At 40.6% G+C, this 9774-nt stretch overlaps 1 pseudogene; it reads right to left on the bottom strand.

Annotated features, from left to right (window-relative positions):
• Window positions 1-4710: 4710 nt before the first annotated feature.
• On the bottom strand, window positions 4711-9640 carry LOC122654699 (annotated as a pseudogene).
• Between the last annotated feature and the right edge of the window lie 134 nt (window positions 9641-9774).

The following is a 9774-nucleotide window of genomic DNA, read 5'->3' as shown; positions in this document are numbered from 1 at the left end:
GTAAGCCCCACAATCATCCAGGGGAGGTCCATGTAAATGTTGAGACTACGAGGGATGTTCTATTATTATTTCAAACATCAGGGTTGCATGTAATTTGCTCTTGTTTTCATCTACATAAGAAATATCTTCTTTCTATTGATCAAACTGAGATTCTAATCCTACTGCTCTATCTTATCATTCTTTTTTAATGCTTTCATCCTTTACAACATTCAATGCTTTTCATTTAAAACAAAAAAATGATTAAAAAACAATAAATTACCAAAGTATTTCAAGGGTCATGAGACTCCTTCACTTCAAGAAAAAAATGAAATTTCTGAGATGCATAGTTATTGTATTGATCCTACAAACATTGTTCTTCTTTTTCTATTTTTTTTTTTTCAAAAAATTAAAAAAGAATGATTAGAGACCTCATTTGGAATGATTAGAAAGAGAACTCTTGATGGATCGAGATAGAGATGGAGATAGAAAAAGAGATCGCACATACCTGAGAATAGTACTAGCTCTTGCAGATGAATCGATTAAGATTGTTTTTCCTCTACCACTAGGGTTTTCAAGTTACACTTTTGGTAAGATTGTCTTTTGTGCACTTAAGAATAACTTAATGGCTACCTTTTAACATCACACCACTCGGGATGATCGTATCAGTTAGATTGTAACCTTCTACAGTAATCCAAGTATGAAAGAGAAGTTTAGGCGTGCACAATACATTATTACCTCTACACTTGAGGTGATGAAGAGAGCGTCTCTCCATCTTCTAAATTGGGTTACGGCCTAGGAGCAGGAGCAATCAACGGAGATCATCATCGAGTGCTACATTCCTTTGGAGGAACATACCATAAGTGTGTGCTAAGTAATCGTCATTCCCAGCTATTTACTTTAATGGCAATGTTCATCTAGATCCGAGTTACTGAAATTTTTATATTGTATGTCCATTGCTTATCGCTTCCGCTACACTCTTCAGCTTAAAGTCACCAATGTCACTATTTACTAAGTCTAGGATTTCACTTTGTCTTTCTACCGACGTGTAAGGCTTCTTTTTGAACTCAGCCTTCACGCAAACTTGACATTTGTCATTCGTCGATATAGGATTACTTTCTATGATACCTAGGTTGGAAAGTATCTTAATGTAGGTTGCACTATGGTGCCTTAACCTAACATGTCATAAATCAAATGACTGAATCATGTAAATAGAAGATGTGCTTTTCTTTTCATTCATAATTTTAGATATACCATGTACACAAATATTATTAGATAAATATTCCTTTCCAACATACACGTCAATTTCCAATATAATAACTTTGTTGGCCTATATTGACAATTTCAGTCCTGCCTTGATGAGGAGTGATCCCGATACCAAGTTACGTACGATGAATCTTAGGCATATGCAACACATCCTTGAGTACGAGTGTCTTTCTCAAAGTTAACTTCAAGATCACTTAACCCTTTCCAATGACACGTGAGGTTTGGGAGTGTCATATAAACCATGTCACCAGAATCCACTGTTGAATAGTTGTAGAATGAATTCCAATCACCACGTATGTACCTAATGACACCCATGTCAATGTTCCATTCTTTGGTCTCTCGATCAAGTTCATTTCAGTCACAACTGCTACAGATATTTCATCCTCCGTGAGATTCACCTTGGCCTTGTTGTTGTAGCTTTTCTTCTTGACTTGTTGGCAGTCACACTTGAAGTAACCGGGCTTGCCACAAACGATGCAGTTCCCTTTCTTACTCATAAATATGTTGTCCTACTTAACATGAAGGTTCTTTAAGAACTGTTCATTATTTCCAAACTTAACAAGGTTAGCATTAGACTTAAATTCCTTGGTCTTTTCCCTCTTATCATTTTTTCCGGTTCTTCCTCTCAGCAATCTTCACTCAGATATTTAGTGGCCAGTCCTTTCTCTTATGCTTTATACTTAGTTTGAAGTCATTTCAAGAGACCGTCAAATTCTCCAAGAGAGAGCTTGCCACAAAACCATCTAGTAGGACCATGCCTTCCTTTGCCAACTCCACAACCAAGACTTGAAATTTATCAAATTAAGATGAAATTTTACTATCATCTTTCATAATGATATCAGGAAAATTAGCCACTACATACTTTTTACTCCCGGCATCCTCCAAGGCATACTTCTTCTCCAACACATTAGATATTGTGTATTCGTATTCAAAAGGAGAATACACATTATGCAACTCGTTTCACAATGAGTTTGGAATCCGATTTTTGCCATAGTAGTCCGCTCTTAGCCAATACTCCTTTTGGCCTTCGTTGTAGGATCATCACTCACCGATGGAAGAGGTTCAGTCAAGATAAATAGGACTGTCAATTGATTCAATACAAGCACTAAAATTTTCTTCCACCTCTTAAAATTAGAACTAGAGCTACAACAGAGTTGGGCCGGGATTTTTTATAACCCCAACCCAGCCTTGAGCCCCCTTAGCTGGGCTCAGGTCCCCAGGTCTGGCCCGACCCTGACTCAGAGCTTAAAAAATCCAGCCCTGACTCGGGGTCAAGCTAGGCTAATCCTTATTGGCCTTGATAATAAACAATCTTAAGCATGAGGAGTTTCGATACTGGCTTTCTAAACTGGCTAAACCGCCAATTGGTTGGTTGAGAACTTGCAAACTCAGATAAAGGATTTATCAATTACAAATGAAAAAAATATTGACACTCAAACATTTGCTAAAAAGATTTATGCACCTCATGCCCACCCTTGGGACTATAAATACGTATAAACATCATAGTTATTGAGATATCATAACAAAATTCAACAAGAATCATTGAACTTGAAATTAAAAGTCATTGGATAGTGGACACCCAAAATATAGGTCTTTGTTGTAGACACTAAATTTTGTCACCCCCGGCAATGATGACAACAAGAACATGGTCAGATGACGACTCTCTCAAGTCACCCATAAAAATATACCCATAAAAGAGCATTTTTTCCAAATGAAGCCAGGCCGAGACCATCAACATTGACAAAATAGTCAATGGCACCGACCTAGGCCTCGGTGGTGCTGTCCGGGCCTTGGTGGCGCCACCCAGGCCTCGGTGGTGCCACCCAGGCTTTGGCAGAGTTTTGTGTAGCATGGAGAAATTCTCTCCTAACATGATTGTTGTTAGTTTGTCGAGAGGTGGCTTGTTGCCCCTTGCTTCGAACCATGTTTCTTTTCTCACTCTAGTCTCTCAAAGATACAAAGAAGGTTATTACAAGGACAGAGGCCCCACGATGAGCACCAAGCTGATGCGGGTGAAAACTGAAGAAGTGACAAAGACCGTCAAATGTGCCAATCTGCACAAAAGAAAGAGAACACAAGAGGTGAACCCTCCGATGCCTAAATTAGTATTTAGGGCCGCCAATCAAGAAGGAGAGACAGGTTCAAGAAGAAACGTAGAACCAAATGAAGGTTCGTCCACCGTAGTCGATTCACATCAAGGATTGGTTCTAAAATGAAGGATTGAGTTCAATCTGCCTTACCTAGCTAGTGACTAGTGTCTACATCTGACCTTTATAGACGATCGGGAGGATGTATTATGATGGGGCTTCCAGCCCTTATGCAACCCAAGATTGTTGACTTACATAAGCATGCCTTAAATGCGAAGTGGCTTGTCAGAAGATAATAAACCTTTTCTGTGGATATTGGATTACCTTAAGCACAACTTCAATAACTGTTGCCGAATTACAATGTGACTTGATAATTGAGACGAGATGTAAGGGAGATGTGGACGACAGAGGTCCGATCCCCGTTTCCCTAGGATGAATAGATATTGCATGCACCGTCTTGATGCCTATGTCAGACATAGGCTTCATGGCCTATGGAATAGCGGGCTACTGATCCTTGGTTCCAAAGTCTTCCATGAGCTGGTTTTGAACCATACCTCTCCCAAACTGACTTCATAACTTGCCACATGTCAAACATCCATGGAACAAATTTTAGTGACGTATCAACTACGATCTAAAGAATTGTTGGAATTAATCTGAGAATATAGAACTTATCTTTCTATGCTTAATCTTCTTAAACGAAGCAACCATGAATAATAGGAAATGATGACAGAAGAACAGGATCACAGACAAAACTTAGCGGGGCTGAGTTATGCCACCGTTCATTCTCCTTAAGATCGTAGTCACCCCCCATGGTGCAATATGGGTACTTGCGAATCAACCTCGAAGACGGAACAACCTGTAAGGCCTGTCAATAGTTGTTGCACCACATTGAGGCACTCTCAAGTTATGTTCAATCAACCAAAATAATGGAACTAAGGAATTAATTATCTTTGAAAACTCGATATACGCCAAAACAAAGAAGCAAGCAAAGGGGAGAGTGAGAGAGAGCTTTTCAACACTTAGAATCAATTAGAAGAGAACAATGGAAGTCTCTGTTCATAAGGAAAAGAAACCCCTTAAAAGCATGCCTTGCCTCACAACGCCATACCACGCCACGCCACGACCCGACTTGCCCGACTCAGTATCTGCGTTTGTGAAAAGCACCCAAACCAACCACATACATGAGAAAGGAGAGAACTCTCTTTACAAAACCTTACCCATGTAGTTCTCATTCCTATACATTAACCACTGAGCCAAGGAAAAATAAAACCAATTTTAAAAGGTAAAAATGAATTTTGTAATTTTCATTTAAAATTCATTTTACAACAGACGGTTACTAAAAAATTGGCTGAAGGATACTATAGGAAAACTTTCCCTTATGATGAATTTTCTTTTTATTATTTTTCCACTTTGTCCATGATCCACCCCATTTTCTAATCCATACATAATATCAATTCCCCTCGCTAACTTCACAAGGTAGACAAAATAAAACAAGTAGACCGTAGTAATAACAAAAGCTAAATAGAGAGAGAGAGTACTTTGAAGATCAAAACACCCTTGGCTTTGCAACAATGGTGGAGTGCTTTAATATGTGCAAGCTGAACTGGCCTCCCTTCTCGGATGTGTCAAGCTTGGACTGACCCGGTGGGGGCAAGAGCTCAAAGTTCTGGACCATACGGCCCAAGGTGATTCCAAGGATGGGCAGGGCCAGAATAATTCCGGGGCAGCTCCTCCGGCCAACCCCGAATGGTAAGTACCGGAAATCGTTGCCGTTGGCCTCGACCTTGGCTTCCTCTTCCAGGAACCTCTCGGGTCGGAACTGATCCGGGTTCTTCCAGTGGGCCGGGTTATTGGCAAGCCACCATGCATTGACAAGGATCTTGCTCTCGGCAGGAATTTCGTAGCCACCGAGCTTGGCATCATGTAGGTTCATATGCGGGACAAGCAATGGGATCGCCATGCGGAGTCGCAGGGTCTCCTTGACCACAGCCTGAAGATAGGGAAGCTTCAGGGTGTCGGGTTCGGTCACTTGTACACCGGGTCCGAGAACTGTGTCGATTTCGTTCCGGAGTTTCTGTTGGATCTCGGGGTGGTTCACCAGTTCCGCTATTCCCCACTCGACAGACCACAACGTAGTCTCAATGGCTGCATCAACCAACATAAAACCCATTACTCAAAACTTATACATCTTCTTTTTTAAACCTAAAAATGATGGTTGGTGACATTTCTTCATCACCACCGACTTGCCACGTCAATGACAATACCAAACACAAAAAAAAATATTTATATTGTCCAATGATCCATGGTCAAGAGTCTTGTGACAACAACCACGTGGAAGAAATTGGTGCCAACAAACAATTTCACATCTACCCGACAAGTGTTGTGACAAAAGGATTTTGGGTCAGACCATTATAAGGGACCGACCGGTAACTTTGGTACTTTTATGGATATATCTTGATGAAAGGAGTACGCTCACCAAAATTGTGCAGAGAGACCTTGGGCGGCAGTCAATACCAGGGGTGTCAATTGGGGATCCGGCTCCTTTCCAGCGCACATCATGCGGTTGAGGAGTTTCGATTCACATTGCCACATGTATCTCGATGTAGTGGTGTGTGGATTGAGACCTCTCTAATCGGACGATGTGCACTGGACATCGTCCCGCGCAAGAGAGGAGCTCAATCCATCAATTGGTTGGTTTCGGCCGATTTCAATTCAGCTTGAGCCCGTTTTGCTGTGGGAATGGTGAATCTGAAACCAAACCAATATAAAAAGTGCGGTTTCGATCTTGGTTTGGTTTTAAGTTCGTATCGATTTCTTGTATTGGTCTATTATGGTTTCAATTTCAATTCCAATTTGGGTCCGCTTTAACAAACATATTTGGGGAACCGTTCTCTGCATGGGAGCACAGGAGCCATGCGAGCGCAACAGCCAATGAGAGCACGCACATTGGCACATTGGGGAATGAAAATTCCACCATTCTGGGGTACGAGGTGGTCATTTCCACCCCCCCAATGTGTCTGGGCGTGGCCTTGCGTCCCATGTAAGGGACTCAATTTAGAACTGAAATTGAAACCGTCTGTTTATAACTAAACCGAATTGACCGAAGAATCGGTTCGATTTTGGCTTTCAAAGCTAAAATCTTTTCTAGGTTCGATTCGTTTCGGTTTCATACAAAAACCGTTAAATCGAACCTCATTACCTATTTTCAAACCAAATAAAGAACCATATAAAATTATATATATATTTTAATTTTTTTAATCAAATGTTGATGATAATTTTTTTTCATTTTAGTGTTTGGGAAAAGTTTGGTGGATTATGATCTAACAAATAAGGGTTTTTTATTGGTGATGATTTTAAAAAGTTGGCCTAAACATTTAAAATAAGACCTAAACTGAATATGAAACCAAATTAAAACACATTAAGAAGTTGAATACAAAACCAAATAAAAATCAAAACCGAACCGGATTAAGTCGATTCAGTTTTAGTTTTGAAAATATACCCCTATTCTCAGTTCAATTCTGATTTCTACACTTTGTTACTTAAATCGAGTTAAAACCAAAACGAATAATCAAAACGGAACCGATTAACACCCTTACCCATTTAGAAAACTTTTCTCCTACATATTTATACAAAACTATGGGAAATTTCTGTTTTTTTACTAAGTTTCGGGCTGTTATCAGTTTCTTATCAAGGTATATCGGTTTCGTTTTAGTTTTGGTCCAAGTTTTGACCCGGTTTTGATATCGAGTTCTTTTGGTTTCCAATATTGTTCAATTCAGTTTCAAGGCTGTAATAACCCAATCCAAAACCAACCCAATATGGCCTCGGTTAAATTCGGTCCGGTTTGATCCGATTTACCCGGTTTTGCCCCAATTTTGACACCCCCTAGCTCTGCCTAACTCCGAACCTCCACGAGGAATACTCAATACCCATTCGGCCATTCCCAACTACCATTATGGCATCTCATCAAACAAAAAAAAAAACTACAATTATAGCAGAAAAGTTCAAATTTGCGACGGTCACTAAGGAGAAGAGTAGCGTGTCAGCTAAATTGGTTTGTTTGTTACCCCATAACATAACAAAGGGTGTTTTTTCAAATGTCTCCCTCAAATTGCTCATTTTTATAAATGCACCCCTGAAAGTTTATTAATCTCAAATTCACCTCTACTGTCCAAACTTTGTAACAATCTAATCCAGTCCTTCAGTTTGAAACATTAGATGTCTCAAGAATCTAATAACCAAAATGCCCTAATGATAAAAGCCCACCAAAATTAAGAGTAAAGTGACTAAATTGCTCTCATCTTCCCCAAATCATTTAGAATTTGAAACTGAAAATCAAATAAACCTCTGTACTCTTCCTTCCCTCTTCTACCACGCATTTAGACCAATAACTCAGTGTCTCTCAACGGCTATACCCTGTCCTGACCATATGAACTCTTCTTCTATTGTTGCAAGGATCAGAGTTGTTAGCCAGGCAGATTGGGTCTTGTATCCAATCACGGTGACCCCAATATAAAGGGAAAGAACCATCGCAGGACTGTGAATGAGTTGCACCAAGTGATAAGTGCCAATGAGGAAGAAGAAGAGGAAGTCGGAATAGGCTCTTGAGTCGACTGTGAAGGTAACACTAGGGCAATTAGCAGAATAAATCTCACGAAATAAACTGCAACCCAAAATTCGCCTAAAGACAAAGCATTAAGGCTAACAAATCAAGTCCCAAACCTTCAAAACTAAGAAAGCCCAAATTTCCACTACCAGCTTCATCAGAAGCCTTTGAATTGCTTTCGTTTTTTTTTTTCTGTTGCGTCCTTTTTGGGTAGAACCAGCTCTCTGTCATTCAATTTGGAGCAGAATAGAGGGAAGGAAAGAGGCAAGGATAGGGGAGGGGTTGGGTTGCAGGGTGGACCACGAAGAAGAGGGAAAAATGAGAAAAGAGGTTTATTTGATTTTTAGTTTCAACCCCTAAACGATTTGGAGAAATTGAGGGCAATTTGGTCACTTTCTTTTTAATTTTGGATCATAAAGGCATTTTGGTCATTGATTTCCTGAAACTAACGTCTAATTTTTCAAACTCAAAAAACCCAAAAAAAAAAAAATAAAGCTAAATTGGTTTGTCACTTTGTACATTTATACGAAATTTTCCCAAGTCATTAAATCTGTCCTTTCTACCCAAAAAAAAAAAAATCTCTCCTTAACATCCAAAAGGATTTTAGTATCAACTTACCGGCAACATTGATGTTCTCGACGATGTAAAGGACATTGTCTTCGTTGATTTCTCCCTTCTTCTGGGCATCAAGGATGTGATCTATGGCGCACTTGAGCCCTGAGTTGTCCGTTGCCTTCGTGCTTGCTAGCTTCCTGCAACCCACAATTCATTCAGTCAGAGCAAAAAAAAAAAACAAAAAAACATCAAAGAAAGCATTATAAAACAGAGAACCCATTAAAGCAAGAATTGAGGTTTCCAAAAAATAAAAAAAATCAAAACTTACTACCTCTCCTCAAGAAAATGGTCCTTAAATAGCTGCAACCTTCGCTCCTTAACCTCCTTACAGATCTTCAAATAACCTCTCAAGAAAGGCCTCAAAATGGGGATAAAATCACCATAGTTATATTCAAAGCTTTGAGCCAACCTACTTCTCTCCCCATTCAAAGTCTTAAGCTTCATAAATAAGGGATCATTCTCACTCTCAAACCTTCTATCAAACATGATCCGGTACATATTATTGTACATCATAAGCTGCAACCGCCTCCTCAGAACAATCCCAGTCGTCGATGCTTCTGGGCTCTTCATCACATCCTCAACAACCCGAGCTGCTTCCTCTTCCCACCCGAATCGGTACTGCTGAACCACCTTGTTGGTGAAGAAAGGGACGGTCATGATTCGCCGCATCTTTCGCCAATGTTCACCGTAGACGGTGAAAACCATGTCTTGGCCTTTACCTGTGAAGATATCGAAGACAACGTTTCGGGTTCTTGAACCGAATTCAACTCCTTGGGTGTGGAGGACATCTTTGGCGAGATCAGGGGAAGAGACGACAACAAGATTGCGTTGGCCCATGCGGAGGAGTAAGATGTCGCCGAAACGGCGGGCCAGGTCTGTCAGGTTTCGGTGATTTAAGTCATCGCCGACTTGAAGCCAGTTGCCGAAGACAGGGATCGGGAGTGGACCAGGTGGGAGTTTGAATCGCTTGCCACGGAGCTTGGAAATGCTAATGCCGAGAACGATAGCGCAGAAGAGGCCTAAGAGAGCTTTCTCTAGGAGATGGAAATCCATGGTGCGCAAATTAGAGATGGTTTGCGCTGAAGCATGGAGAAGAGGGTTGAGGTGGTCTTATAGGCGCTGAGAGACAGTGAACTAAAGGGGTAACCGGAATGGGCGTTAGATTTGACTGAATACGTTTGGTGGGTGTGGGTGTTGGTAGAGTGTGGGTGTGGAAGATGGGAT

This window comes from Telopea speciosissima, chromosome 3 (genome assembly GCF_018873765.1).
Source record: "Telopea speciosissima isolate NSW1024214 ecotype Mountain lineage chromosome 3, Tspe_v1, whole genome shotgun sequence".
In the NCBI taxonomy this organism is placed as follows: Eukaryota; Viridiplantae; Streptophyta; class Magnoliopsida; order Proteales; family Proteaceae; genus Telopea; species Telopea speciosissima.
This window is presented reverse-complemented; position numbering and strand designations above follow the sequence as displayed.